Below are 26,083 nucleotides of genomic sequence, written 5' to 3'. Positions count from 1 at the left end.
AGCCCTCAGCCATTTCAGGTTCTTAAGGGAAGGGAATGGAAATCTCTAGAGAAGAAGAAAACTGAAAAGTGTGAATCACCTACATTTCTCATTTACCCATGCTAATTAAGACCAAGCATTTGAAAGTTACCATCTGAAGGAAAATTAAGCCAATTAACCCACTGATGAAGATAATTTTCAATATTCTATCAGGAGGCAAAAATCTTCACCAGCCCTTCTTATTCCTACTGTGGAGGTAATTTCCATACTGTCTCTGAGCGCTAAGAACTCAAACGAGTGTCATGCCAGTTCTGGGGGTTCTAATTGCAACTTTTATTTAAATTCTGATTTTCTGCCCCACAGCTTGATTTCTGATTGGCTGGACCTGATTGCTTTCAGACCTGATGAGATTTTATTTGTAGGCCCTTGGAAACTTGCATGGATGAACATTCTCTGAGTTTAGAGGGAAATCCTCCTAAGATCTAGCTTTCCATGTCAACTGGAGCATAAGAACCACTAGAGGTTCTTTAGGAAAGGGATTAATTTGGGAGTATTAATTACCAAATAATTATAGCCTATGTATAAGTTAGTCATGAAGATATATTTCTAGATCTAAAGCTGTTTCTCAGATGAATACATGTCTTTTTAATTTTAGCATATGCAGCATTTCGCCTTTTATTGTTTTTCTCTACACCTGTAGCCAGCTAGTATAAGTAGCATAGAAGACACATTACAGTAAAAATGCCTTTGCTAATCGAAATTGAGCAAGTTACTTTGCCTGTTTCTTTGTAAAATCTTTCCTTGTTTGGGGGAGGGGAGATTTCAAGAGTTAAATGAGATAAACAGATTATCTCATAAAAAACCTGGAGTCTTTTAGACATAAATAAATGTTGTAATTACTCTTTATCTAAATGTTTAAACACCTTTTGTCTTCCAGACAACAATGAACTAGCTTGCACAGAATAAAATTAAATTTAAATTGTTGTTTTATGTGTGGCTCTGTTCATGCTTTTAAATGATCTGCAGACTGAGTTCATGATCCTTGCTCTGGGTTCTCCACCACCAGCATATATGTCCATTCAGCCTTGCTGGTTTCCAGCTCAAACACTTTTGGAAAAATACTATTAACCCTACTCAATAAGGACAATAAAGCAACAATATCTAAGATCCCACAATCATTATTTCTGAAACTAAACCATTTTAAATTGTCCTCAGTGTAAGCAAAAAGAGATTATACTGCTATGAGTCTCTCTTGAGACAGAGGTGGATATTTTAGGATGATTTTTTTTTATACAGCAAAAATCTGGTTTGTATCCACTTAATATTTCTATAATAAACTTTTAAAAATAAAACTTAAAGAAATTTGATGATAATACTACCATATCAGAGATGTTCAAACAGCCTTTAGGAAGGCTGTTTTTCCTAATCAATCATTATGATCACCTGTCACTGGAAATAACTAAATATTACATTCAACTGTATTTATTATTAATAACAACTTAGGGAATTGTTGTTCTTATTGTACTTTGATTTTTGGAAAACATACACTAAGGGACAGTTGCTCTCTCCACTTTGATGAAAGCAAACTCAAATTGTGGACCCACCAACTGCCTGTGTACTTCTGAAAACAAATGGTTTTTTCCTAAAAACATGCAATAAAATCCTTTGAAATTCCTTTGACCTTGCATTGAGGTTAGAAAGGTCTACGTGTGTGTTTTTTCTGGTTTGGGGTTCGTGAGTTCTGTGACATAGTGGAAACAACTTTGAAAGTGCACTATAAGCCACCAGGTATATGAGAGGACATTATTAGTGTCACAAAGTGTTTGTCACTCAGTTGTGTCCGAATCTTTGTGACCCCATGGACTGTAGCCCACCAGGCTCCTTTGTCCATGGAATTTTCCAGGCAAGAATACTGGAGTGGGTTGCCATTTCTTTCTCCAGGGGATCTTCCCAAGCCAGGGATCGAACACGGTTCTCCTGCACTGCAGGCAGACTCTTTACCCACTGAGTCAGCAGGGAAGCAGGACATGGGAGGCAACAAATCATTCTATTACCAGTTTGCTACAAGCCAGTTAGCCTGTGCTACCTAGGACACGGCCAATAAGTCATAAAATTTGGAGGCCTTTCACCAGAAAGCTGCTTCATACAGGGCACATGCCTCTCTTCACTCTCTTTTGCTTCTCTCTCAAAGATATTTGGAAAATTCTTAGGCCCTTTCTTAGCTATCTGACAGTAAACCAAGATGAGAGAAGCAGCTCTATTAATGCGTAATACCATTTTACAGAGTGTAATTGTGGTTGGGTTTCCACATGTTGGGGAATCCGTTTCCATTTCCTACTTAACCTATATCCTGAAATAGACTTTCTCAAATGCTTCTTCCCATCAGTTTACCAGATTGGCAAATATGAAAACACCTAGTCACAGAACTAACCTGATGGACTGATCAAACAGAAAGGAACTATGTGGGGGTATAATGTAGCGGGATGAAATCTGGAGATCTTAAGTAGGCCTTGTTACTTCCATGCATCACCTCATTGACTCAATGAAGAAGGTAAATATTAATAGGACAAAGAAAACAGAGTTCAACTTTTGGGTTTTAAGATCCACTGTAATTTTTTGATATTCAAAAGAATATCAAAATATCATTTTACTTGTAAGAGTTGGCCATGGTGCATGTAAATCAGTGAAGTTAGTACACTCCCTCTCGCCATTCACAGAATTAAAATAAAAATGGCTGAAAGACTTAAATTTAAGACAAGATCCCTTAAAACTCCTAGAAGAGAACACAGGTAAAATGATCTCTGACATAAAGCACAGCAAAGCTTTCTTAGATCAGTTTCCCAAGGCAATAAAAATAAAAGCAAAAATAAACAAATGGGACCTAAACAAACTCGTAAGCTTTTCCACAGCAAACCAAAAACAAAACGACAACCCCTGGACTGGGAGAAAATATTTGAAAACAATGCAACTGACAAGGGCTTAATTTCTAATATATGCAAATATCTCATATAACTCAATAACAAAAAACAAACAGCCCAATCAAAAAATAGGTAGAAGACTTAAATAGAAATTCTCCAAAGAAGATGGACAGATGGCCAATAGGCACACAAATATATACTGAACATCACTAACTATTAGAGAAACACACATACCAAAATTACAATGAGTTGTCACCTCACACGGGTCAGAAGGGCCATCATTAAAATGTCTACAAATAATAATTGCTGCAGAGAGTGTGAAGAAAATAAAGCCCTCAAAGTCTTTATAATCATAAAGACCCTCAGTTACTGGTCTTTACTATCATGGAGAGAACAGATTCCTAAAAAAGAAAAGAAAGTCAAAGGGAATACCACCACGAGGAGGAGAGAAGGTTACTCTTAGTTGAGTCCCTGAAAAAATTCCCATTATTTAGTTGAGTCAGTTGGAGTTTTTTTATTTGTCATCTGGGACCAAAAGTTCTGACTAATAGTATTCCTAAAACACCAAATTAAAGAAGGATTCAAGGCACTATTATAAAGAGAAAAATAAGGTGGCTTCAAATTGATAATTGCCCTGGGGAAGACTAGACAGCAGTCCCCAATCTTTTTTTGCACCGGGGACCGGTTTCGTGGAAAACAATTTGCCCACAGACTGGGGTAAGAGGGTCGCACAGAGTTGGACACGACTGTAGTGACTTAACAGCAGCAGCAGCAGGGGTGAGGGAAGGATGGCTTTGGGGTGACTCAAGCGCATTACATTTATTGAGAACTTTGTTTCTATTTTTATTACCCCAACTCCATCTCAGATCATCAGGCATTAGATCCTAGAAGTTGGGGGCCCCTGAGTAAAGGACACTTGCATAGAATGATTTTATACTTTGTTCTGCTAAGGGCTTATGCTAATAAATGATATTCATTTAAACTGTATCCTAAATCAATTGCACCTGACTGATATTCTGATTCTGAAAAGTGGGCTGACTAAGCCCCCTGATGACTGACATGGGCAAAGGGGCAAAATGCTCTGAGGGGTAAAGTCTCCCTATTCTGAAAAAGATGCTGGGTTTTACTCTTGGGCCAAGCTACTTGTTCCAGGTGGCTGCCTAGAACAGTGTGTAGAAAAGCTTCTGAAGCTGGATCTGAGCTCAACAGAAGAAGTCTCAGCTGATTATTGTCATAGGAGTTAGAGGGAAAAATGTAAGAACTAAGCTGGGAGTTTTTGCTATTTCTGTCTGCCTATAGAGTCTTATTTTTCAAAAGGAGAGCCCTTGAGCAATGACTTATTCCAACACGAATTTCCTGGGTCAGTGAATAAACTCAATAGCTTCTGCTATGTAAATCTGCAATATCAAACATTACAACTAAAAAAGATTTAATCTTTGGCCTGTAACTTTCTCCTGGAAAATTCTTACGAAATTCACTAAATTGAAAGGGGTGATTTCTAACAACTTAAAATGAGAGAGGATTCAGGAAGCGGATAGAGGAATGGTTATATACTACATAGATAAGAAGCAATTTTATTTAAATCAGCCATAAAATCATCTGGCCAGTTTTTTTTAAAAAAGAAACTGACCAAGGTCTGCACAATACATAGAGTAAAATCATCTCATATTGTATTTAGACTGATCTGGATGACAATAGAAGGAGAAATGTAATGCAAAACACTGTAACTTTTACCACCCATCTGTGGGTAACACACTGCTAAGATACAGCATATTTACAGTAGAAAGAAGGCAGCCAGATTTGTCCCAATTAACCTTGTAACTAGATGTACTCCAGTGCTTATTAATGACAGTAATGAGATGCAGACAAGACAATGCATTAAACATCATTGGCATATAAATTAAATTCACATACAGTTTAAAAGGAATAGATACCTTTATGCACTGGACACGAAAGGAAATTATTAAGAAGCTATTTCACAAGAAAAAGCTAATTAGAAAGAAAATTCAATACTTTCTCTAGTGTTCATCTCCATCAGTGTTGGAAACAAGTTTGACCATGAACTAAGAAACTGTTCCCATTGAAATTACTGTGCAAGGTATGAAATTAATTTTATGATTGTCCCAATGGAAGCTACAGTAGCTACAAATACTTATATGCCCATTATCATTTTCCTCTATATTGGCCTACATTTTAATTTGCTTAGGTTTCTATCTAAAGCTTATGAATAATTTAAAGTAGAACTTCTGCTGTCTTTACAGCAAAATAATCATAGATAGAAGAACAAGATAGGCATTCTGCTGTACACAGAATTCAAGCTCAACAGCAAAAAATAAAAGAAGTGAATATATACTGGAAGATTGTTTCAAAAGGCTATTTATAGGGCTATGTAATTAAAGGGCAGCTCTGTATGCAACATTTAGCAATATGACTTGTTCAGTATATTTGATAATTAGCTTAAAGGAGTTTAGGTAGAATTGGGGTTCTCTGTGATTTAGTTCTTAGAAGATAGTGTCCCATATTTTAGAAGAAGGATCAGAAATTTTTTCAGGGCTAAACACAGTGAAATTTGATCAGGACATTGACCTCTCCTGATAACTTTGACCAAATATTACCATAGTGAAAGGCTGAACACAAAACTGGGTCTTTCCAATTGTCACAGGCTAATAGCTACTGCTTTTCTCCTTGAAATCTTAACTAAAAATGGGATCCAGTCATAACAATAGCAGCCACCAAAAAGGAGGGGGATCTCCTCCCACTCACCTATGTAATAAACATCAAACAATCAGGTTGGCACTGACATTAAGTACAATCGTGTCAGAGCCACCATCAGAAATCAATCAAAGACATTTTTCTTTTGTGTTTTTTTTTTTTCTTTTTTAAATTCATAGCAACTCGGAGAACCAAAGAGAGGCAAGCTTCTAAACAAAAAACGAAATTAGTAACAGCAGACCCATTGCCAAGGGCAACATGCATTTGACAGAGATGCAATGATGACAGATGAGTCCTCATTCTCAGTCTAAATTTTGTCTACAAAATGAATTCATAATATCTTAAATATTATCAGCCTCGCTCCACTCACCTTTGTTCTACAGAATGGAAAAGGGCTGTGTTGGCAGAAGTCAACAGAGATGTAATTTCCTCCACTTCCCCCTTGTGATCCCTCCCACTTACAGCTGACAGTAATTGTTAGAGTCTGTCCCCCACCCCCATTCCCATTCTCCTCATTTTCCCCCCTCTATATTCATGGATATTTTCCCCTCTCCTCTCCTGCTCTATTATAAAGTTGCAATTGTCAAGTTTCTGCCACTGGGACCATAAATTTTTTTGACTGATTTGAAATACTCGTACCTAAAATAATGTTTAATTTTAAAATTTCTTTCTTCAAAAATATACTACTTTTCACAGAACTCAAATGATTATTTTTTTGACACTAAAAGGTATTAGAGTTCATCTCATGAATGAGAAATATAAATGAGGCAATTAAGATCCTCAAATATTGTTTAGTGAACTGTTTTCCGTTGTATTTTACTCTCTAATTTTGATGATCTCAAAACCCCATGGGAAAACCAGGTATTAGCTATTGCCACTTTATACAAAAAGAAATTCAAGTTCAGAGAAGATAATTCATTCACCCAAGGTCATACAGTGACAGCCTTACTGACTGCAAGTATGGACAACTCCCCATGAGTTTCCCTTTAATATCATAATAGTTAAATTATTCATAAAAATATAAATTTCCATTTTTATATTTCATACCAGTGTTTTTACTGGAGAATGCAATGGCACCCCACTCCAGTACTCTTGCCTGGAAAATCCCATGGACGGAGGAGCCTGGTAGGCTGCAGTCCAACAGAGCTGGACACAACTAAAGTGACTTAGCAGCAGCAGCAGCAGTGTTTTTACTTTCATTTTCAGTCATTTCCCCCACCTCTAAAATATATGATCACTTTGATAAAGACCCTCATCTCATTGTACTTGTCAATAAATCCAGTTAGAAATGGGCTAGAGATTGTTCCTGGGATGAGCTGAAATAACCCCATGATAATGGGATTTTACCTGTTCTAGACCAGGGCAAATCTGTTTTATTACTTGACAAAATGTATGCCCCTCACACAAGCCTTTACAAACTAATGATCAGAAACTAGAGATTTTCAGAGACCTCTCAATAGAACAAAACTATCTAAGACAAATGTAGGACAGATAACAAAAATTACTCTGGTATTCCATTTATTAAGCTCTTTGCTACAAAAGACTGGATTCCCCCTTCTCCCACTTCTTCTTTGCCTGATAAGCTGCAGAACAGCTTCTATAAAGGACTAGCTGGAAAACAATATCGAGCTTTCAAGTGCAGTATGTTTAGACAGACTGTAAAGGTAACAAAAGGTACAATTAACAGAAGCGACCGCCAACTAATAATGGCAGAGCTATTTATTATTGAATCATCTTCCTCTAATTTTAGAAACCGAAGAACCTTCATTCCCTATTGTCCATATTTTAATTAATGCCTATTATTTTCCCTAAATAGTGCCCTCTTTTGTCATGCTATTTATACACACCATTTGTGAAAACACACAGAATATGCATGGCAAGCAGAATCTCCACAAAATGTTTTGTCAGAAGTATTTGGGTCCCTTTTGTCTCAGGAATGTCTCGAGGACAAATTTGTGGTTGTGCCCTCTGGGGTGGGATGGGGGTATTTTAGCTTTCAGCTGCTTTTCATGTAATTTCAATATATTTGAGGTTGTATTTTGATTACTCTGCATATATTTTCCGCTTCTAACGATTAATTTGGCTTGAGTAGGACAAGCTTACAATAAGCACTTCAGCTGGAAGTTGATCTTTTCCAGGTCCCTTTCAGGTGACTTTGCAGAAGCCCACTGGTGCTATCACACACAGAAGGAGAGTTTTTAGAAAGCACAGTTACAGAGAACAAATGATACAGGGATATTTGCCCAGCCCGAATGAAGTGTAGCCTAAGTCTTTTGAAGGAATAGAGTTCAGCTTGCTGGAAAGAAAGAAAGAAATTGGAAGACTAGAACAGATAACTAAAGAAGAAGAACAAACTTCCACATGTGGATATCTACAATTTCAGCGTTTAAAGAGAGTTTTTAGGGGAGAAGCTTCAGGACACACTAAATAGCTGACATTACCTCCATTTGCTTAATAATGATTTCCTTTTTCTCAGTTTCAAACAGGTTTGAAAAGACTTATTTTTAGGATATTTTCTTAGGAACTGAAGATTCTATGTTTAAAACAAAAAACAATACTGAAGAATTTACTTACAGGGCAGCAGTGGAGAAACAGACATAGAAAATAGACTTATGGACATGGGGAGAGGGGAGGAGAGGGTGAGATGTATGGAAAGAGTAACATGGAAACTTACATTACCATATATAAAATGATAGCCAACAGGAATATGCTGTGTGGCTCAGGAAACTCAAACAGGGGCTCTGTATCAACCTAGAGGGGTGGGGTGGGGAGGGAGATGGGAAGGAGGTGCAAAAGGGAGGGGATATAAGTATACCTATGGCTGATTCATGTTGAGGTTTGACAGAAAACAACAAAATTCTGTAAAGCAATTATCCTTTAATAAAAAAAATAATAATTAAAATAAAAAACAAAACTGTCAAGCTGAGGACACTGTCATTCTCCAAGCTGGCTTTCTAGGCCTCAGTTCTGAGATGAAATGTCATCTTGTGGTTGGGCAAATTTTTTAAAAAATTGTTTTTTACAATCTCTAGGAGTAAGACACTGGAATATTGGTGATATGTTAAGAGCACCTTTATTCAGCATAGTAATTTAAGGCCCTTACTTCAGTCAGGATGTCACCAGTCGCTTGATTCTAGGTGTTTAAATGAGTTCCCCTGGGCTTCTAAGACAACTCGAACCTACCAACTATATTCTGTTTAATCTCTGCTATGTCACAGCAGGTGCATTACTCTGACATCAACGCAGGCAAAGGAGATCCTGCATTTAAACACTGTGAACATGCTGTTGAGCTTGTTATTCAAGTCCTAGTCAGAACCCAGCAAGCAAACCTACTTGTACCTTACAACACACATCTCTGCACATTCGTTATTCTACAAACAGAGCAACCCCTCAGTAAAATGACAAGTCTTTATACATTTTAAATGGGCTTTTGGCTCTATCACTTTGCATACATCAAAACTTTCCCCAAAGTTTAAAGAAAAGGTGCAAATCTAGATATTGCACTCTTGTTATTTGTTTCAAAAACAATTTTAACAATCAAATTTTCCATAAAATGTACCAAGCCTTGAGAAACTATTAAATGCAATTACAGGACAGTTGACAGTCTGATATGTTTAAACCGCATGGACCTGTGATGTGAGGTGGATCTGACTCCCACAATACATCACATTTAAAGAAGTCTGTCTGATCACTTTGGTAAGAAAAGTACATCATGGTTAATATGTTTTTACATATTCAATTCATGAAGTTTAACTGCTTCTTTTAATTTCATCAGTGTTGAATTAGTCCTTTAAAAGCTTCCCCTCATTAACGTGAAAGGAAATTGAAAGGAAGAGTGAAAAGAATGGGTCATGAGATCATTAAAATTATTCAAAACCAGGAGGAAATGTCCTTCTTACTTCCACACACTCAAAGTACTTTCTGTTACATATTCCACAGGTACATACATTTTCCTTTATTATAAAACACGAGCAAAATCATTCTCATCATTACACATATACTGTCGGATCCACTTAGCGCCAGAACCGAAAACTTCAATGTCTAGAAATAAACAGTGAAGAAAATAGCTGTAGATTCTGTTATTATGAATGGATACATCAAACATTTCTCATCTAACTAAGAGGTAGGGGAAAGCTTTGAACTATTCAAGAAAGATTCTTTCATAAAATCAAATTCCTATCTACCAAGCAAGAACTAGCTTACTGATTTAAAATCTCTCTCCAGAAAGACTCAAAGCTCAGCCACCTAAGACAGATTGAATCTGACAAACAAAATGCAAAAATCTCTTCTGGAAATGAACTCTGAATCTCAATATGTCTGTCTCCCTTTTAGCCTAAACAATTCTACAAAATTCTGGCATCTGTTGACTTTACAGTACTGCCACTGGACCAGCTTTCTGGTTAACACCTATGCAACTTTAGGTAAGTCAGCAGTGACCTTCAGAGGAACCAAAATTCCACTGGGAAGATGTAAGAGAGGGAAATTCAAAGGTAGTACACAGTCTCAACACCCCCCTCCCCACCACTCCTTAGATATAATGATGTATGAGACAGCATTCTGGTCCTCAGGAAGTATACAGTCTAGGAAGTGGTTATACTAATACAGAGAGGCTAGAACCTCAACAACTTAAGTGACAGCAAGCTGTACAACGGTGAAGCCTCCACTTTATTACCCTTCCACAATCTTTATTACCATGTGGAAAATTCTAAAAAGTTCTCCAGTCAGAAAGTCTGTTTTGTCTTAATCACCCCAATGTCTCTCTGACTTCTTTGCTTCTGAATCCCTTTTCTTTCTTCTCAGACAGAAACAACCATAAAGTCTCTAGGTTCCTACCATTGACTATCAATGCTTTATATGTTTTTTTAATATCCTAACAGAGGACAAGCCCAGAGGAATGATTAGAGAGTGGGGTGGTGGGGCGGGGTGAGTGAGTGACAGTCAAAACTTCGGGACCAAGGGTGATGTCATCTTCATTTCTATAGTGACAGAAGGAACAAGGGACCTGGTTTAGCAGAATACTGCAATCAGCTTGGTAGAAAACAGGCTGTACGAAAGATTACAAGCAGAATCTAGGGAGGAGGTCAAATATGGATGCCAACAGCACAAGGCAGATGCAGAGGTAAAAGGACACAGGAAAATCCGATGAAAAATGGTTCAGGGAGAAAAGATTTTTAAGTTCAAAAGTCTGAGTCCTGAGTATCAAAGGCCAAGTCTCTGAATGACACCAGGGTTAAATATATCCTATGAGACTTTCCTCTTCTAATTCCTGAAGCCACAAAGGATAATGAAAGCAGGGGAACATTTTTTTTTTAAATATTAGATAATTACTGATATATTAACTGTGCCTTAATTTGATTTCTGGTCCCAAAGCACCTTAATAATACGCACCCTACTCTCATTTTATAGAAAAGGATACCAGATATCAGAAAGGTTAAATGACATGGCTAAGTCACACAGTCACTTGAGGACGATGTTCCAACCAGAATATCTTCTGTGGTCAGCAACTAAATATTTTTTTCTTCTTTTCTTATAGGAAAAGCATTTTAGTTTTTTGAGACTTTTATTAAGTGATTTCAGTTTTGTAAAATTTGGCTCCTCGTATTTTAAAAATGAAATCATACTTCATAAAATTACTCTCCAAGAAAATGAAAACTCCATTACCCAATTATTGTGCCCTTATATGATTCTATTCATTTATTTACAACAAAATATATCTTAGGGAAACTGTCACAAAATAAAATAAAGGTACCAATCAGCATGTTGGGTCATCAAAATAGACTCACAGTACCATCCTCCACTGTATGACCATTTGATGATACAATGCTGCACTCTGTCATTTCACTGATGGTTTTCTGCTTGTCACTTCTGTTCTTTGTTCTCTTTTTACTCCTTTCCTGCCTCCTTTTTGGATTAAATTCTTTTAGAATCCAATTAATCTTCTCTATCAGCTTTCTCTGCTGTCCTTATTGGCTTTGTTTCTGAATAGCTGGCCTAGGGTTACAGTAGCATCTTTAACTTGTCACCATCTAATCTTCAAATAATATTGTATACCATGTACCATGTAAAATCTTCCATTTCTCTTCTATCATCTTTTGTGCTCTTGTTATCATAAGTTTTACTTCTACATATTCTAAATATTCTCTCAATACATTATTGCTATTTTTAAGTGGTCAATTATCTTCAAGGAATTTTAAAAACCAAGAAAGTAAAGTCTTTAATTTGCTCCATATATACCATTTCTGGACTCCTTCAACATATTTTGAAATACAAGTCTGTTGGCAACAAATTCTCTCAGATTTCATCTGTCTAAAAGTTACTTTTACTTTTAAAGAATATCTTCATTGGATACAGAATTCTAGGTTAACTGTATATTTTTCTTTCATCACTTCAGTGATGTTTTTCATTGCCTTCTGGTTAGAATTGCTTCTGATGAGAAGTTAGCAGTGATTCTTATTTTTGCTTCTCTGTATTTAAGATGACTTTTTCCTTCTTCAAAGATTTTTTTCTTTATCATTCATTTATAAAATTTGGTTATGATGTGCCTGGGTATAGTTTGTGTTAATCCCGGCTTGCAGTTCCTTGAGTTTCTTGGCTCTTTGTGTTTAAACTTTGAAGAGAACATGGGCAAATTTTGGCCATTATTTCTTCAAACATTTTTTATGACTCCTATTACTACTCCCTTTCCTTCTGAACTCCAACTGCACGCATGTTAGACTACTTGAATTGTCCTACAAGTCACTGAGTCACCATTATTTTATTTTTCTTTGTGCTTAAGTATGAATAGCTTCTGTTCTACTGCTATGTTTTCAAACTTTTTTTTCTGCAGTTTCCAATCTGCTATTAAACTTATTCAGTGAACTTTTTATATTTGCTATTGTATTTTCCTCACTAGAATTTATATTTGGTTGTCCTTTGATGATTTTCATTTCTCCATTTTTAGGTTTTAAATTATTTAACATGTTCATAATAACTATCTCCAAGTGCTATCATCTCTGTCATTTCTGTCTCTTTTTATTGGAAATTTTTTTTCTTCGGGTCATGGGTCACATTTCCCTGCTTCCTCTATCAGACTATGTGCATTAATTCTTTTTTATCAGGTTCTGATAATTTTAAATACTGCTGAGTGTATTTTCATTTCTGTAAAAACTGTGAAGAATTTTTTTTTTCCTGGACAATAGTTAAGCTTTATCCTTTGGGTCTTATTTTAAAACTTTGCTAAGGCAAGTCTAGAATAATTTAGGACTCTGTGTATGTTGCCTGCTACTATGGTGTGATTCTTCTTTGGTATCTACCAAACATTCCATTGTTTAATAAGGCTGTGTCACTTTAGTTGGTTGGAACTTCAATGTCTCCTAGGTTTGTGAGAGCTCTGGGAATTGTTCCACTTAGACCTACCTAGCCATTAGCTTTTCACTACTATTTTCTGTTTGATGGTCTCATAGAGTCTCACCCTATACATGAAGTTCAGCATTATGCCAAAGACTCAAGGTAATCCTTTATAGACTTCTGGGTGTCTTTCCTTTTTGTCTGTGCTTTGCCCATCAAACTACAGCTGCTTCAGGTTCACCAACTCTGAACTCTGTACCCTCAACCAAGGTAAACTGTTGTGCTCCACTTTACACTGTTGTCTAGAAATGTCTTCATATAGAAATCAAAGGTAAGCACAGGATTTGTTTTCTGTTTCTCTCCTCCTCCAGATTGTAGGCTTGTGCAGCATTTTACCTGATTTCTTCTATTTTGTTCAGATTCTGGTTGTTAATGACAGAAGCATAAATCTGGTACCACCCCGCCACCATATTCAGAAGGAAAATAGAATCATAATTACTTAATAAGATAGCATCTCACATAATTCAAACTATACACACTCCTTATTATGGTTTTTATTCTTATGCTTGAATCCCAAGAAGATTAATTATATCAAGTCAGCATAGCTCCTTCCCATCTGGTCTTCTATGTCTATCGGGTATCTCGGAATCTTGACAAGATCAAATATGCCATATGGAGGGATACCTACACAGGTTCAGGTCAAGATGAGGTTCAAGAATGTCTTATATGGGTTAAATTTGATGCACAACTTTCCTTGGTCTCAAAGTCACAGTTAATGAGTCATTTCTCAACTGCATGACCTTAAACATCAACAAATTCTCCAAAAGAATATGAGAAAACATTGTTATAGTGATGGTAATGAGACCAGGAAAATAAACTATGTAACATCTATGATTATGTAATATACAATTTAGTATGCTAAATTAGAGTAAATGTAATAGCAGTAAAAGTTTAACCACTCATATTAGACAGTCAAAAATTCATGCACAACTCATCTGAATGTTTCAATACAATCATTATTTTGAAAGTAGATGAAAAAAATTGAGACTGCTTCCAAACATAGATCTTGTGTTTTGAAAACTATAAGCTATTGTCAAATACAGAAAAGTTATGTAGATCCTGAAAGTGAAATGTGATAGAAGACATACCTGTTCTATGTCAAGAACATTAGGTGTTAGCAAATATAAGTTTCTCTCTCTATATATATGCACACACATATACTACATGCACACACACAGACACTTAAATATTATATACATAAACACATATGTGTGCATCTATCTATTTATATCTATGATCAGATTAGCAAAATGAAAACATTTGGTATTCTTTTATGAGATTTATTTACAGCAGGAGTCAGCAAACATTTATGTAAAGAACTTTACCTAGAATATTTTAGACTTTGTGGTCAAAATATCTGTCACATGTGCTTGAATGTGCAGCATGAAAGCAGCCATAAAACATCAGTTAATGAATACATGGGATTGTGTTCAAATAATACTTTACTCACAAAAAAGGTGAGGAGCCAGATTTGGCCTGGGAGTCATAATTTGCTAATACATGACGTATAGCATGTAAATCCTCAAGTCATTTTAAAATTATCTAGGCATTATCTTAGGCCAGCTTTCAAGAATTCAGACAAACCTTGGCGCCCATCCCTTGTATAAGCGCCAACAAGAGGGTATCAGTAACACTCAAGGGCTAGAAATCGACTCAGACACTTCTCTATCTATACCCATTTCAATCCATTTTTGTGCTTGTCTTCATCTTCATTTTTGGCCCTACTCCTGGTTTTGGGTATTTGGCCTCTTTAGCAATTCTTTAGGAAAAAAAAAAAAAAATTAACCAGGCCTCTTGTCTCCAGCTTTTTCCTGCTTTGATTGCTTCAGGCAAAATAATCAAACATAATTTTGTCTGTATGTCCCAAACCTTAGAAGGGTCTATCCTGATCAAGATGAGGGACAAGCATGTGACCTCTTAAGACCATCATTTGAATTTCACAGATTATGCAGAATGTTTTCCAAATTATCCTTTTTTTTTTTTTCATGCACCTCCCTAAACTAACTTCAGTAACAAAATGGAAATGATTTATGAACTGGACATCTGTGACTGTAAATTAGTAGTCTTGGACAATATCAGGATGATTCAGAAAAAATGCCCAGCATACACACTGTTTCTAATTTTGAAATAAATTCTAAGAGACTGTATTCCACCAGTTTTGTTAAAGTATTTTTTAAAGTTTTCAGGAAAATATGTCAAATTAACCCATGTGTGATGAGCCTCATAAAACATTGAGTTGTTGTGAGATTTTAATTAGGAGAACATACAGAAAATGCCCATGATACTACATGAGTTTGAGCAAGCTCCAAGAGCTGGTGATGGACAGGGAAGCCTGGCATGCTGCAGTCCATGGGGTCGCAAAGAGTCAGACACGACTGAGCGACTGAACTGAACTCAACTACATGGCATATGGTAGGCATTCAAACATGAATTTCTTTACTCTAACATATCAAATATAGGAGAAAATACCAACAGGGCCAATTCAATTTATGAAGTCAATGTGTATTTCCAGGTAATGTTTCACTAAGAAATTCCTTAAGTCTAGTTCTATTACTCCATAATGAGTAAAAACTGAAATTATAAAAGGAACCACAATTCTGCCAATAGCCACATATTCCCCTAGAAGGAACTCAGTGTAAATATGCATATCACTTCTGCAGAACAGATTTGAAATTATGAATAATATTGAAAGAAAAGGACATAAGAGATATTTTAGTGAAGTGTACAGGGTCACACTTTACGTAACCTGGAAAAATGGGGCTGGTTAAAATCTGTTGAAATTTAGTGAATACTAAAGACATACTAAAGAAATATTATTAGGAAGAGAAGAACAAAAAATGCTTTTGCCAAGATTTATAAATTTCAGTATAAAGAAGAACCTTGTAAATGTTTGCTTGTGCATTTTTTTCAAAAAAGCAAAATAAATATTTAATAATCTTTTTCATATGGCATAATTTCACTTGTTTTTGCCTTAGGCAAAAGGGAGATTTTTGCCAATGAATCTGCTTTTGAGCTTTTTCAAAAAGGAAACCTAAGCTAAAAGCTGTATTTCTTTCAGCAAGAAATAGATTCTCAGACTAAATCTTAACCACATTTTCAACAATGTTTTTGAATTGCAGAAAGTGAAAATAGGAAAAAAAATTTCAAAAAGAATTAGAACAAAGTCTTGAAAAACTAAAATTCAGCATTAGCAAAAAGAATTTTTCTTAAAAAAATAATTTGTACTTCACTTTCATACTATTTTAAGAAAACAATAAAGATTATGACTGAATTATTCTGTCCAAATTACTAGGGATTATATTTATCCAGAGAATATATTAATGAGAATTCTTTAACCCAAAGTATTAATACTGGAGACTGATTTATGTGAAAGTAAGGCAAGAGTCTACATTGAAACTTGCAGTCTGGGATTGCCTAGAATTTCTTTAGCATTGCCAACTTCATTATTCACACAAGTTATTGCCTAATCTAGAAAATGAGTTATAGTTTTTCATTTTTACTTTCCTACCTTGGATTATATAAAAATATGAAGACTATCCAGAAAAATCTATGTTCTTTTGGACTCCACTAACTTGTAATGGGAGATACAATCTTTTCCCTGTGGGGAGAAAGAAAACACCTATTTTATAACTTGCCAGTATGAAGTGGAAAAGAATTCAGCTTCAGAAATGAAAGAAACAAGAAAGTTAAAAAGAATAAGACTAATAAAACAGTTTAAAACACCAGTGGGCCTATTTTGACTTTAATCCTTAACTATAATATAAAATTATTATATATTCTTTTTGGAGACTCCCAGTGACAACTATCTCTGCTGCTGCTGCTGCTGCTAAGTCGCTTCATTCGTGTCCAACTCTGTGCGACCCCATAGACGGCAGCCCACCAGGCTCCGCTGTCCCTGGGATTCTCCAGGCAAAAACACTGGAGTGAGTTACCATTTCCTTCTCCAATGCATGAAAGTGAAAAGTCAAAGTGAAGCCGCTTAGTCATGTCCTACTCTTAGCGACCCCATGGACTGTAGCCTACCAAGCTCCTCCATCCATGGGATTTTCCAGGCAAGAGTACTGGAGTGGGTTGCCATTGCCTTCTCTGGACAACTGTCTCTAACTCCCTTCAAATTCTCCTAGGTTAATGGTTTCCAAGTCACAGGGACTCATGTATCAAAATCAAAATCTTGCCATATTTGTATGCAATGTTGAATTGTTTTTAATCAATCTGATTTTTTTCTTGATTAAATGCATTTACAAAGAAAACTTCCTATTACCCTGAAATCAAGGGTTTGGTTTTCCAGCTATATTTTGAAGTTATTTTAAATTAAAAACCATATTATTAAAAAATGTTGTAACATTTTTTAACATAAAACTATCATATACTCTACTTACTACCCTGTATTAAAAATGTGTACCTCACATTAATGAGAAAACCATATCCACAAAAGTGTTTTTATAACTGTGAACATTTTAGTAAAATATTATCAACAGATATATTTGTTGAGGTTTTCTTTTAATTGCATGAAGCTCTAGTTGGCCTCTAGCCTTAAGGGATACTCAACTTAATTAACTACTATCGCATTTACTGGCATCATAGCAGGCTCTTGACTTAAATACAGTTCATGCACATGATAACCCAATGAATCTGGTACTTTTGTCACCCTCTTCCCTACCCCACTCCATTACAGACGGGAAAGCTTGTTCAGAGAATTTGAACAATTCACTTAGCAGTAACTAACCAGACTTTGCCTGCTAGGCTGTCCTGTTAAATAGTCTCCCTCTAAGAACTAAAACAACAGGAATGTTGTGGAATATGAAGGGGTGGGCTTGCCAACCAGCAAGAGGAGGAGAGAGAGGGGGAGTCAAAGTGGGCCAGTTGCTGACTCCAAGTAAAAACATCTCTGTCTGTATTTCCATTGTAAATATCTCGGAGACTAAAACTGCAAGATTCATCCATTGTCTTTCAGATTTTTTCTCATTCTAAAACAGAATGAGTCTAAGATACGTTTTCAAATGATCTCTAAACAACAAATTAAGATGCACTTCTCATTTGCCCAAGTCCATTTTTTCAGTCTATTACCCTGTGTATACGGAGGCCCTAGTTTCACAAAGCAATATAAATCGGATTTTGTCAGATGCTCATAATTTTGGAATTAGGAAATTTTGGCTCAAAAAGCCACAAGGCTGACAGATAGCTGTAGTAATTCCAACAAATCTATATTTATGTGTGTCTCAGCAGAGCCCTAGCATTTACATTTTTTACCACACACTCCCTGTGTTGTTCATGAAATGAAAAGTCAAATTTGAAGAGATGGTTATCAAATTTACAGGATCTTTTTAGGATGCCAAAAATTATGAAGAAAAATTTTAGGTCATATAAGTGCTATTTTGTAATGTATTCTTTTAATGTGAAAAAGTGCTTCATAAACATCTATCTACTTAAATCATTTGTGTAAGGATCACAAGGACATGTGCTGTTGAGAAGGAAACTAGTAACAAGATTGTGCTATGTTTATTTGGATCGTTAAAAAAGAATATGTGACTTTAGAAATTTCTCTGTTGATCTGTGGTAGGAACCAGGTTTTGAAAATTATGGCAGCAGCAACATATACGTCTTAATATATAATTTTGAATTCATTTTGGATGAAAAGACTTTGACTTAGTCCGAAATATACAGGAAACCTCATTCATTGCCTACTGAGATCAGTAAGAATGATCACAGGTTAAAGTCAATATGAGTAAATATCTCTCTTCTCAAAGGACAAACATATTTAAGCCACCCATAGGCATGTGTAATTTTATATTCTTCTTTTAACATCTGCTCTGTAACTTATATAATTGGTTCCCAAGCTGCTCTGGTGTAATTGTTCTGTACCACTGATTTCCTTGCAGAGATTGTGCTTCTAGACATTGACCACTATGACCATTGCTACTTAACATTTTTTTGGAAATTATAATTGATTCAGTAAGGAAAATTATATAATGATTAGAAATAAGAATACAGAATTATGAATACTTTCTAAGATATCAGAAAAGCTAAAAAAAATCAGAATTCACAATCACATTCAACATTATTCATAATAAAGAATGTAAAGACAAGATTGTTATATTTTATCTAATATATGAGCAAAGTAATAACCAAATACTGTCATGTGGAACTGGGAATTGAACTCTCTTTTCTCCAATGTTGAATGTGTAACTAATATCCTTCTCAAACATCTCAAACATCCTTCTCAAACAAAAATATTAAGATATTTATACCTTTGGATACAGTTATTTCACTTTTAGGATTTCTTCTAAAAAAATAAGATGAAGTTATATACATATATATGATTTCACCTTCCTTACCTAGTGTACATATACTTATACATTTATATATATATATATTCACATATACATGCATAGAATTAATTGTAAAGTGGAGATAAACATAGTTTTCAGCAGCTGAGGAATTGCTAATAGTTCACTGTACATCGTCCCCATCAAACATTTAACCAACATTAAAATTTTTTTCTAAAGATTATTAAAAATCTGAAGACTATTAAAAAAATAAATGCTGAAAAATTAGAGAACCTTCTGATATAACAGTAAGCTAAAAATACTAAACAAAATATAACAATACTCAAATCTCAAATAAAAATTATGTATTTGCTTATTAAAAAGGAACTATGAGAAAATCTTTCAATGTTGTAGTGGTGACAATTTTATAGTGGTGAGATTTGTGGAGATTATCATGTTTTCTACTAAACAACATACACACGTACATATAACAATTTGAAATACTTTTTCATTGTTTTATGATTTTATGTAGTGGATCATAGTCCAAATAAAGGATTCATTAAGCATTAACTAAGGTTATTATATTTTCTTTTTTCACTCAAAGCCAAGTTAAAAATTAGAATGACAAGCAAGTATGATTTTCCTTTAACTTGTTCTCAATGATTTTTTTCTTCCTTTTGCAAACTCTCACCCCAGAAACACTTAATGACAAAAACAGGAGATGATCCCTTGCTTTCTTGGTCCTTTTAAGAAAAAAGTTTTTTAATTTACAAGTCAGAATTAAAGTTTAAGATGATGCCCAATTTGACTTTGCAAGATATTCTGTACTCTGAATAGTCCTGAATTTATATTTCTACAGCCCTGGAGAAGTACAGCATGGACAGTGGAACCTGGCAGGCTATAGTCTACTGGGTGTCACAGTCAGACACAACTTAGCAATGACCAACCCTAGAATCCTAATCAATGGACATGAACTTGAGCAAACTCCAGAAGATAGAGGAGGACAGAAGAGCCTGGGTGCTGCAGTCCATGGGGTAGCAAAGAATTGGAACTTACTCAGCAACTGAACAATAAGAATCCCACATTTAGCTGTCCACTTGAAATCTTGATTTGGTTATCTTATAGGCTTTTCACAGTTTTATTATCCAAGGCCTAAAACAGTCTGGGCTTGGTTTACTCACTGACCCATACGCCTAGAACAAAGCTAGAATCATGTCTTGTACATAGTAGATGCTCACTAAATATATTCTGGATGACTATATACATGAATTATTGCCCAGAGGGCCCATGGGTATCTGCAATCACAGAACAACTCAACATGGCTAAGGATCATTAAAGGCTCGGATTTCTTGAGTACTCTACAATTATGGTTATTGGTCACTGAATGGTACTTGGAAATCATCACAAAGGAACCCTTTATATTGGCCTAACTGTTTATACCATATACCATACATGGTACTCTTTTCTCCTGTTATCAATTGAGACAATAATCATCCCTATAATTTATTGACTTATTATATATGAAACACCAATGCCTAGCGCTTTGCAAGTATGATCATGTATAACCCTCAGAGTTAAAATCACATTTTAAAGATGAGGAAATGGGCTTGGAGGAGCTTAGTATTCTGGTGAACTAGATGCTTATAAACTGGAGATTATAATTATTAGGAAGTGTAAAAGGGAAAACAGGCTTAGAGAGATGAAGTAACACCCAGTGTCTGATAGGAGGGGTGGGATGAACCAAGTGAGGGTCAGACTCAGGTCACTTGATTCCCTAACTTATGCCTTTAAATTCCACACAATGCAACATCTTAGTGAAGACCTGAGTCCTGGCCTTAGGCACTCGATACTTCCCCTTAAGCTTATTTAATCTTACTTAGTGGGATGATGACACTGGGCTTATTACATGGTTGTCTCTGCCACTCCAGGCTCCTTGAACCCATTACACTTCTAACCATTTAGCTGCCTCAGAGAAGGTCACATAAAGCCTACAATAAAGGCATTTAATACATTTCTGAATGGATTCTGTTTAACTATAGCAGAGGTAATAATCTGAATGCCTAGGTGCTTTTAACATGCAAAAACTAGGGACTTTGGGGATAAAATTAAAGAGTTTTGCTGGCATTTCTAAACCCTGGTTTGAATATCAGTATCACAACTTTATAGGTCACAGAGTGTAGAATTCAAACCACAGACTGGGGACTGAAGACAGGAAGCCCTTTTCTTGCCACATAGACTAGAGATAAAAGTCTTTTTATCTCTAGTCAACTGGGCAACTGGGCAACTGGGCAGTACCAGAGTGGGCAATGACAAAAAGGGAGAGAGCTGGAGAGGGAAACCAGTGCAGGCGATGGGCTCCTACCCTACTCCCCTGTTGGCTAGGGAGAGAAGAGGAGCGGGGAGGGGATAGACAGATCCCTTTGGCAGGATTAAGGAGGAGTAAGAGCAACATCCCAGGTGGAGTTAGTGGTAAAGGATCCACCTACCAATGCAGGAGACCTAAGAGATTGGGAAGATCTCCTGGGGGAGGCATGGCAACCCACCCCTGGAGAATTACTGCCTGGAGAATCCCATGGACAGAGGAGCCTGGTAGGCTACAGTCGATAGGGTCACAAAGAGTTTGGACATGACTGATGCGACGGAGCATACACCCACACAAAAGCAACATAGGAAAATGTATCTTGTTCTCCAGAATGAGCCTGAAAACAGGTATGTTTCTGAGAGTCGCTTAGTCAATTGCAAGAATGCTAAGCAGTTAGGTGACAGTCTCAACATAAACAGAGAGGTAAGTGAGAAAGAAAGAAAAAAAAAGTATATATAAAAAAGAAAATTATATAGCAGAAACTAATGCAACATTGTAAATGAAGTATACTCTAATAAAAATTTTAAAAAAGAAAATTAATACAGAAAACCGTGGATAAACAAAGTATCAGTGTCTGCTGCTCTTTCACAGTCACACGCACAATCCAGCAGGGAGTCCTGTGGGTTCAACCTAATGATTCTCAAAGGTTTCTGACCAGGACTACTGCTTGAGCACAAGTCATCAACATCCTTCATCTGCACTCTCTTACAAGTGCCTCCTCAATACCTTTGGACACGCCTCGCTCTAATCCATTCTCCACATTGGTACCAAAGGCATCTTTAAACAACATTGCTGTCAAACCATTTTCCAGCTAAAAACTAAGTAACAATTCTATGTAGAATAAATCCACCTCCTCAGCAAACCTTGGACTGCAGCCCCAGCACACTTCCCTGAGTTCAGCGACTCCCCTGGGTCTTACGTTTTTGCTTTGCTTGGACTCAGAACAGTGAAGCTCACTCCCATCTCCAGACCTGAGCACTTGGTGGTCCCTCTGCTCTTTGCTGACCCCTTTCCACTCCTCAAAATTCCAGCTGTCTCATTTCTTTAGAGAAGAGCACTAAATTATTCTTTCACAGATTACTTTTTCGAGCTTCTATCATAAACCTTCTGTAATTATATCATTCTATTTATGGGCTTCTATATTTACTTTTCTCCACCTCTAGAAAGCAGGTGCTACTAATTAAGGGACCATGCTCTCCATATCCACAGCCTTAAGCGTTGCTTACGGCATATGGTAGGTGCTCGAACAATGTGCTGGATGAATAAACAGCTTTTAGGAAAAACAGCAAGAGGGCTACCACTAGTTGCAATCAACCGACTGCTAAGCGTTGCACTTTCCATATACTGTCTAATACTAATGTCTCAATTTAAGGTGAGAAAATGGAGGTTTATACGGTCTATGGATTTGCCTTAAGCCAAAAACACTGCATGCTGGCCTCTGTGAATTAAAAACTGGTGGACCCGTCTTTGAGAATCCAGAAAACTTGTCAGTGAAGACTGAACGTAAAAGTTTACCACAAATATTAACAGTACAAGTTATAAAAGGGCATAATATGGGAGAGCCTATCAAAAGCATTCTCAGATACTCAAGCGGTTTATCAAAAACATTTCCGTCAGCCCCTCCTCCCTTCCTTCTTGAATCACGTTTCTTTGGAGGAGATAGGAATTACCTTTTCTAAGCAAAATCTTCAGTGAAGAGTCCCAAACTTGCAAAATTCGCAGTCAGCCTGGCGGCAAAGCCTGTATTTGCTGACTATCCCATGATCCTCTGCAGCTTCTGCTACCTGCTCAATTAGTGAAATATTGAATTCACCTTGTACTGTCCGTCATCACCTGGCTTGAGTCAAAATGATCACTGGTTCCTGCTCATTTCATCCCTTATCAGCCCTATGAGACAAATCTGGCCATTATTTCTACTCTACAATGGAGATACTAGGAATCAAATCTTTTTAGTCAGAATCACGAAGCTGGTGGTAGAGGCAAAATTCAAATACCAGCGTGATGATTTTAACCCTTTGGCTTCCCTTCAAACATACTTCAGGGTGGCTCTGCAGGACTGCTCTGGGGCCAGAGCCATGGTCTACTAAAGCAGCATAGGCTAGAGTGAGTCTTATAAGGCTGCAAAGCCCAGGTGTCTGCCATTACTGAATCCTTTCTCCCAGGAGGTCATGTGTGTATTATTTACTTGCAAGGGATTTGAAGTCAGTAATCCTAGGTGTTTGCTGCAATTTCCTGTGTGACCCTGGCTAAGTTACATAACCTCTCTGAGCCTCAAATTTATGGAGATAAAATAGAACTTACCCTCCACGGGATGGTGAGACTTTGAATGAGCTACTTGATGAAAAACACTTTGTATGGTATTTGTCACAGAGTTTAAATATTCAAAAATCAGAGTATAATTGTGAATAAGATCTTTAGTATTTTTCAGTGCTCTATTTATATTTTCCAAAAGAAGAAAAAATTCCCCAAGACAAAATCACATCAACTTCCAATCTGTCTCAGGCTAGCCTAAGATGCACCCACTTCTTTCCATTGCTTGGCCCAGGAAGCTTGATATTTGTGAGCAGATGCACTGATCACTCAGGGAGACTAATAGCAGGGCTCTGCTGATGCAACAAGAGACTATCTGGCATCTAATAAGAATGAACCAATAAATCTTGCAAATATTGTCTGATGGATCTACTTGAAAGTGAAAAAATTTTGTTATTTCATACAAAATTTATCAAATCGTTGCCAAAGATACTTGCCACGATGGGTCCATAAGGTTGACTTTGTAACAAAAGCAAAGAGCAATTTTAATTGGTATAATTAAAAGTCCCATTCTCTTTAAGGGGGTATATTTTAGCTTAACACCAGGAAATTGAAATAAATGAGCTTGGGGGGAAGAAAACATAAAACTCCATTCCAAACCCTTTTTATTAGAAGGAAATATAATTAATTATTAAAATTAAAAGGAAGCAAAAACATAACCCTCAATACTGCTGACAATCAAACTTTGGCTATAATGAACACAGACAATTATGCACATATCATTGGATTACAGACAACTTCCATCTTGCAATTACAAGAAGAATTTCCCTACAAATACCATGAAAGACATCATATAAAAACATTACTGGCACTAGCCTAAAACACATGTTGTGCCATTGAGAACCCAGAAAACAGGTGCCAACATGAAATGAACCTGAAATTGAACACAAAATATTACAAAATATTATGCCAGAAAGGGCATACTTCTAAAGAATGCATCAAAATGATTATAAATATTTATTCAGTTAATTTGAATCTTTTAACTTCAAAATATTCTACTCATTTATCCATTCCTGCTTTAATTACATTTTTGTCAAAAGAGCAATAGGGATTTACTTTCTAAACTACTGTTTTTCAAGAGGTGATCTCAAATAAAATAGAAACAGGATTGTTGTTGTTTAGTCACTCAGTCATGTCTGACTCTTCATGACCCCAGGGACTGTAACCTGCCCGCCTTCTCTGTCCATGGGATTGCCCAGGCAAGAATACTGGAGTGGGTTACCATTTCCTTCTCCAGGGGATCTTCCCAACTCAGGGCTTGAACCTGTGTTTCCCGTACTGCAGGAAGACCCTTTACTGCTGAGCCACCAGTGAAAACATAGAAAAAGTAGATGTAATTTAAAATATATGGCTTCAACTGCAGAGGTAAGGGGATTCTTTTTTTGCAGTGGCTCCTTTATTGCCAGTCACTCTACCCAAGATATGGCCTGACTGTGATAAAATATGGTAACATATTTTTGAAGGATTGTAATGTTATGATAGGGTTAACCTAATATAAATGTATTGCTGAATATAGCAAACAATGGGCTTCCCACATGTCTCAGTGGTAAAGAATTTGCCTGCTAATGCAGAAAATGCAGGAGACATGAGTTCAATCCCTGGGTCAGGAAGATCCCCTGGAGAAGGAAATGGCAACCCACCGCTATATTCTTGCCTGGGAAATTTCATGGACAGAGGAGCCTGGTGGGCTACAGTCCATGCGGTCACAAAGAGTCAGACTGGACTATTACTTCTTTAGTTTTTAATATTTTTAATATTTTCCTCTCCCACATATATTCCTCCCCCTTTTAAAATTATAGCTCCTCTAAAATATGAGGAAATCATAAGAATTAAGAATTATTTTTTATTTGGTACTTTCCTTCATTAAATAGAGAAAAGTATGTGTTTATTAAAATAATGTTTCTTGACATCTGTTTTTATGTTTTATACAAAGTTCAAACAGGATAATCTGGAACAATGAGAATGATCAAATTTAAAACCACAAATGAAGAAGTTTTCTCAGGGCAATTACTCTATAAAATGATCACTTTTATTCATGTTACAAATGCAGAAACTGAAATATAAGGAAGATAATTTGCCAAGAAATTATGTGCCAAGCATTAACCTTGCTTTGAGATATTCTGTTTTTATAATGAATCTATACTGCCTTT

The 26,083-nt window shown here is 36.2% G+C and overlaps 1 long non-coding RNA gene across 1 annotated transcript in view; it reads right to left on the bottom strand.

The window, feature by feature from the left end:
- LOC120868423 overlaps positions 1-23,343 on the bottom strand; it is a 51,558-nt gene extending 28,215 nt beyond the window's left edge. The window contains exon 1 of the long non-coding RNA XR_005722222.1: positions 23,294-23,343. This is a non-coding gene — a long non-coding RNA (uncharacterized LOC120868423). The remainder of the gene's footprint in view (positions 1-23,293) is intronic.
- Between the last annotated feature and the right edge of the window lie 2,740 nt (positions 23,344-26,083).

Source organism: Oryx dammah, unplaced genomic scaffold, assembly GCF_014754425.2.
Source record: "Oryx dammah isolate SB20612 unplaced genomic scaffold, SCBI_Odam_1.1 HiC_scaffold_9, whole genome shotgun sequence".
Lineage (NCBI taxonomy): Eukaryota > Metazoa > Chordata > Mammalia > Artiodactyla > Bovidae > Oryx > Oryx dammah.
Note: the sequence above shows the minus strand (reverse complement) of the source record. Positions and strands in the feature narration are given on the sequence as shown.